Source organism: Alligator sinensis, unplaced genomic scaffold (assembly GCF_000455745.1).
Source record: "Alligator sinensis unplaced genomic scaffold, ASM45574v1 scaffold693_1, whole genome shotgun sequence".
Lineage (NCBI taxonomy): Eukaryota > Metazoa > Chordata > Crocodylia > Alligatoridae > Alligator > Alligator sinensis.
In genome coordinates, this window is record NW_005841987.1 from 2,726,784 (window position 1) to 2,733,604 (window position 6,821).

Genomic DNA, 6,821 nt, shown 5'->3' on the forward strand with positions numbered 1-6,821 from the left:
ATCCTCCCACGAGATGTCTGGGTAATTGAAGTCACCCATGACAGCCATGGTCCTGGAGCAAGCTGCCTCAGCCAGTTCCTGGGCAAACTCCTGGTCAAGCTCAGGACTTTGGGTGGGAGGTCTGTAATAGACTCCCACCATTGTGTCCCCTGTGCCGTGTTCCCCACGGATTTTAACCCAGAGGGTCTCCAGCCATCCACCCTGGTCGCCAATATCGGCTTTGAGGGACGTGTAGCTTTCCTTAACATAGAGAGCTACACCCCCGCCCCTTTTCTCTACACGATCCCTCCTGTACAGGGTATAGCCATCTATCCCCGTGGTCCAGTCATGGGTGGAGTCCCACCAGGTCTCCGTTATCCCTATGATATCATGTGCTTAAAGAAAGCAATAAGACTTGCAAACTTCATTTTCAAACAGGTATGTTTGTTACTAGAATAGTTGGCTATATCCAGTAGTTGGCTCTGAACTTCAGGCCCTTCAGTAATCTTGGAGTAACTCGTGAAGCTTAGCTCTTTGTAGGGAGTGGACTTTACCTGCACAGTCCCTGGAGCACTAGGAAAAAATTGTGTGTTATTTCTCAGAAGAAACTTCCCTCATCCTCTTGAGTATCTTATGATGCATCTTGCTCCATACTACTATGTCCTACCCAGCCCCACTAGTAGTGACACAGTGAAAGCTGAGCCATGTCTCCACCTCTGATTTCCCTCTTCCTAAATAACTCACTTGCTGGTGGGGAGTAGAGCAGTGCCTGGAGCTGAAGTGTACCACAGATGCAGAGGCATGCAGTAAGGTTTTTACTTCTTCATATTTTCTTAGACAGGTGCACTAAATCTAAGGACAAGCTAGCCCTCTGCAAAGGTACCTCCATTTATATATTAGGGATTTTGCTTTTCACGCTTTTTTATCGTTGCCAGGGTTTTTCTGTGGCAATATCAAAACGTATCTAATTTGATAACTAAATGTCCTATTTGCTTATCTTTTGCTAGTTAATTGTGATTTTAGTCTTGTTAAAGTTCTTTAAGCAAAACGCAGACAAGGTTCTTTGGGTGGATGTGATACCTTTTTATTAGACCAACTAAATAGTTGGAAAAAATGTTCTTTGCAAGCTTTCAGGCACAAACACCCTTCACCAGTCACAGGGAGACTCTGCTGGTGTGGTGTTCTCTAAGGTAGAGAAGAAGCCCATAACCAACACTGCTTGAATAACTTTTTAATGCAATCTTATATATACATGAAAATGTCACCTTGGCTGTTCTTTATCTCTCATAATCGCAACAATGCCACATCAACTCATTTCAAACCTGCAAAATCTAATGACATGCAGGGAAAGCACTCAAATTTGTGAAAAAGTTGGTTAAAATGTGAAAGTTGAACTTCAACCAAGACTCATTTCCTCTCCCCCCCCCCTCACTTTTCTGCTAAATCAAACTTGTAGCTCATCTTACCTAACAAAGTTATTTCACTTCTATGTCTGTCTGGCTATCTGTAAAATTGAGATAATGATTTACAAATGGTCACTTAGAGCTATTATATTAGTTTTTTTATTTTTTCAAAGTTTTTAAGAAAGAACTTTCTATTTCTCTCATTGGTCCACAGCTCAAAAAGTCATTTAAGGTCTTATTGAGGCCTTAAATATGGTAAAGACCGTTGTCCAGTAGGAATTACAGAAGAGTCCTACCTATATTTATTCAACAGAAATTAATAAGCTTTGAAAAGGAGAAGCACAGCCTTCTATGAGAAGTTTAATAATGGATGATAGGGGCCTGGAAAAGTGACAAAAAGGCTAAAACACAAAGGAAGATGAGAGGGCTGGAAGGTGCACGGTAGATAGAAAAATAACTAAATAGAAAAAGGGAGATTACTGTAACTATTGCTGTCACTGTGGTAAACAAACTCCAGTCTAAATACTTCTCTGTACAGGCCACTTCGCTATCTCATAGCATATCTACAAATTTGTCTTCATTATGGCTTTCTCCAAATTTTGGGGTTTTAACTTTGCTATTTCCCCACCAGTTTAATTATTGCAAGTCGGTTTTTGAAATGTTTCTCTGTAATACTTTCTAGATTCTCTGAGACTCCTGTAGCTCATCTTGCATAACACAGCAGATGGGAGAGAGAACAGAGTGGGGCAGAATCCAGTAACATCCTTTGGATGGTTGGACTGGCAGATTGCAGGAAACTGAAATGTTGATAGCAACTGCCAAGTTACCAATCAGTCTGAATCAATTAATTGTTAAACTGGCACAAAATTCATAGTAGGAAGGTTCCAGGTTTCATTTGACTGGGTCCCCTTTGTTTTGTTATTTTTATCAAACCAGTACTGCATTTATTTAAAATAAATGTTTTGTTCTTGTGTAGTCAGGCTCATTCTCTTCTATTCTAGTCTAATATCTTAGGTATCTATATTCGTATACATTTGTAGAGAATGCATCGGAGTCAGAGCAGCTTGATTTTGCTAGTAGTTTAATATTTTCTGGAAAAGAAATGTTTTGAGGTACTAAAATATGCAAGCCTTTTTAAACTTGACATCTTTAAAAGACTAGAAGTTACAGCAAATGTCAATATTAGAAAAAGAAATCTGGTTGATTTCTTAACGCCTTTTAAAGATTTTTTTTTTTAATTTTATTTCTATTTCTTCTGTTTGTTTGTTTGCATTCCAGTAGCAATATTACTACAGCTCTCAGATCTTGTAAGCATTTGTTTTTCAAGACCTAAAATTTGAGCCAAATCTGACCTGGCAATGACACACTAAAACATAAATTTAATTTAAATGAGGAGACATAAAAACAGCTATTTCTTCATTGCTTCAGGTATTCATTACATACATTTAAAATACACATTACCAAAAAGGATTAAAATCAAATATATATAGGCATAGCTCATAGCATCAGTCTTTTTTTCCAGTAATTTGTTCCATAGAGCAGCTTTCTGTATTGATGTTTGCTACTTTGTCAAGTTCTGAAGACATAAGGTCCTGGCAGTTTCGGCTTGAAACTCTAATACAACTTAATTCCACAGAAAATATAGACCATGACTGACTGTCATCTCTGTCTATTAATATATAGGCTAGTGTACCATAATAGTATCGTCCCAAGTGGTGGGAGTAAGCCCTCAGCCTGGTATGCCTTGTAGTAGGCGAGCGGGGAAGTGTGCTTTCACTTATGCTTTGGGGAGAACTCAGAATGGGCGACCTGTGATTTGTCCGATTTTTTTTTTCTTCCCCCCCTCCCCCATCTTTCTCTCCTAAATATGAGTTCAGTAAACTGCAATAGCCTGGAAATGACTGAAGGCTGCTTGCTTGACTTGGGTTGGGGTGGAGGGAAGTGCTTGGACACAGTGTTTGGTTTCAGGGGCTGCATTTAAGGTGGTCATTCTTAACTGGGATGTCACATCCTGGAGTGCTTTGAGATCTTTTTAAGGGTGCTGCATAACATTAGCACTGTTAGGTGTGCATCCACTGATCCATAATTCACAAAATAAACCCCAAGATTTCAAATAAGAAATGTGAGACTACCTTGAGTTGGAGAGGCTAAGTACAGACGGTCAAAAAACCAGGCTGAATTGATTCAGGCTTTACAGGTTAGTCTAAGCTGCTGACATTGAACCGATTTAGCAAATAGACACACCTTCACTTTTGATTCAGGAAATGCAGCTGCATGCCTGAAGTGGCTCAAGCCAGAAGTTGGGGGGTGGTAGAGCATGCCTGCCAGCCCCTGCCAAATGGGAGGAAACAAGAGATCCCTCCAAGACTTCTGCCTGACTTTATGATGGAGCTTGACCAGTTTGTGAAAGAAATCATGTGGTCATTGAAGAAAGCAGGAGACTGCACTGATGCAAGATCTCTCAGTGACAAAGCAGAGATAGCTAGATACAGGCTTTACTATAAAAAAGAGCCTCAGTAGACACTGAGGGCTTAAGCACAGCGACTGTCTTAGCATCTAGGAGAGCCTCAGGATCTCGCATGACTTCTAGACTTTGAAGCTCAGTTAGAAGCTTCAGGTGGACTCCTTCAGTCAAAGGGCCTGATGAGAGGGAATATCTACAATGCAGTCACTGCCAGCTTTAAAGCAGCAGCTTCTTTATGGCTAGTAGTCCAGACTGAGCATTTACTCTGTTTCTCAAATGTGTCTTGCAGCCTGCATTGATCTCCAGGCTCAATGGCTAGACTGCTACAGTGACCGAGCTAGCTAGTATGTAAACAGATGCAGCGTACACATTCCCGCAATGTCAGTCATTTCTGTTATTTCCGCTCAGTTGCAAATATTCCCCCCCAGCCCCATCTTGTCTGGATGGAGTTTCATTCAGATACACCTCATCCTGGTTCCACATTGGATCAGGAACTAGGGACATATTTCAAATACTCTTGCTCCTGGGGTAAGGCATGATTTCCCCACCCCCACAAGAGGCATTGCTCCTTTGAGTGTTCAAAGGCAACAGGATCTCTTGATGCTTCGCAGTTCTGAAGGTCGGGGCTCTTATGAGTACTCTGGAAAGTGTGTGCAACCCTTGCACAAGGCATTGGATGGCAATAACAAGGGCCAGGTTCAAATGTAGAGATTTAATGCTAACGTTTCAAATATGACTTGAGCCCCAGCCAGAAACCTGGGAAAATAAAATTTTAACTGGGTGTTAGAAATGAACAAACTTTGTCACTTTATGAACCACATTAAGCTAAACTAGAACGCTGTTTTATTTTACAGGGAGGAAAGGGAACAACCACAGAGCCTTAAAGAAAAGCTTAATTATGAAACATGAAACCTTAACAGAAAACCAAAGCGGTTAACAGTCTTGGTCATTGGCAAACCAACCCAGGGGAGCTACCACCTACTCCACTCAGTTGGGAAGAGAGATGCACCCAGAGCTGCTATCCAGGAGCTCTACCATAGATATAGCATATACCATTTAAACATCAGACAACAGTGGCAGATGCTGGATAGGGAGGCCCAACCCAGAGGGCCCTGCTGCTCTTTATTCTTGGGGCTTGCTGTGTATACCTCCGAATTAAAAAAAAAAAATTAACCACTGGAGTTTATTTTTACTATGTACCACATCAATGCATTATTCAAGAAGTCTTAAGTTAAAGCTATTAAATGATAGCTTGGTACTGGCTGAAAAAGAGAGCTTGAATTGTACTACAAAGATGTTTTTTTCTATTGATGGATCCACTATTAGTGATTTCTCTCTCTCTTGATAGATGGATAGATACTTGTCCAAATATTTTTGCTTATAAAGTTAAAAAAAAAAAACCATGTATCAAGATAGCTCATTCTATACTTTGGTGTGATTTTAATTCTGTTATATTACAGAAGTAGCCTTGGCCTTTCTTCAAGTCTAGGTGAGAAGCTAATTGGTTTCAAACTGTTTTAAATATGCTGAAGTTACAGTTGTCAATTTTTTTTTTTTTTTTTTTGGAGCAATAGTAATTCTTCAGGCTGAACTAGACTTTGTTAAAGAGTTTAAAACTGACAACATCACTAAATAAAGAGGCAAACAATCTTCTTGCTTTACTCTGTTTTTGTACAGGAATGTTTTGGCTCCTGACCTGGAAATCTTGTTAATTTTGGTAAGCTTCTATTGTGAGTGCTTAAGGATGAACTGTAGTTCATATTTTTATAATATTTGTTGTCTTTCATATTGCCTTAGAAGCTACTGGTAAAGTAAATGTTGCACTATCACTTCATACAACCTATTTATATACTACCCCGCTTTCTGCCTATTTATGTACATTTGATATAACTTAAAAGTTTACTCAATCAAATATGAAAAGAACCATTTCTTCATGCCATCTTTAACTACCTCACAACCAGAAGAGTTGTGTCATGTCTCTAAAGCTTCAGAGCCAAAGCAGTGAAAATGAAAATAATTAGGAAAATTGATCTTTTATTAAATCTATAGATTTAATACAGTGCTTTTTATTTTTCAAGTTTAAATGAAAGGTTCAATGATGCTGAATTCACAAAATAGTTGCAAACACATCTAGTCCATGCGGCCAAATGACTGGGATGGAACTGCTCCATGAGCCAGATTAATGGGCTGAATTTGGCCCACATATTCACAACTACCCGTTCTTCCCTCCTCCCCGCCCTGCCCCCACCATGCCAGATCCACCACATGTTGCTTACTCCCTTTAGCTGGTCCAGGACTGAGCCTCGCATGGTGCCCAAACAAGCCATCCAGGACCCATGCTACTCTGTGTCCACCATGGAGTGGACGCAGGAGATGTTGCAGGAAGCATGGTTCCCCAAATGGCCAGAGCTGTTGCTGAGTGCCGTATACATCCCAGAATGGCTGGGGTGGGCATTGCTTGCAGTGCAGGTCTTGGGGTAGCTGGACTATCTGTGGAATACATCCCAAACCCTGTGCACGTAGCTGGTTTGGCATCTGCTGCATGTGGGTCAACTATGGACCTACAGCCAGCACTAGAGGCTGGGTGATGGAGCTCCAAGCATTGGATCCAGCTCACAGGATCTCTTACACCTCTGATATAGGTGACTCTACAGCTGTGTGTGTCCATGTGAGAGAAGCATCAGCTCAGTACAAATAGCAGTTAGGTTAAACTTGGTGCTCTTTTAGACCTCCATGCATAACATATTGCTATCACAGAATGCTTAACATGTTTGGTGTATAAATATCAGTACAACACAGATTAATGTTTTGTTGGTTAAGATCTAGCCTTATATGAACCAAGACAAGTAGCATGACCTTTTAATGCCTTTTTATGTCTTAGGATGTTGGAACAATTTCCATTTGAAAATGAGGAGAATCTGACAGTGCTGCACACTTCAAGGTGTTGAGACGTGTATTTGCCTGGATCAGAAAGA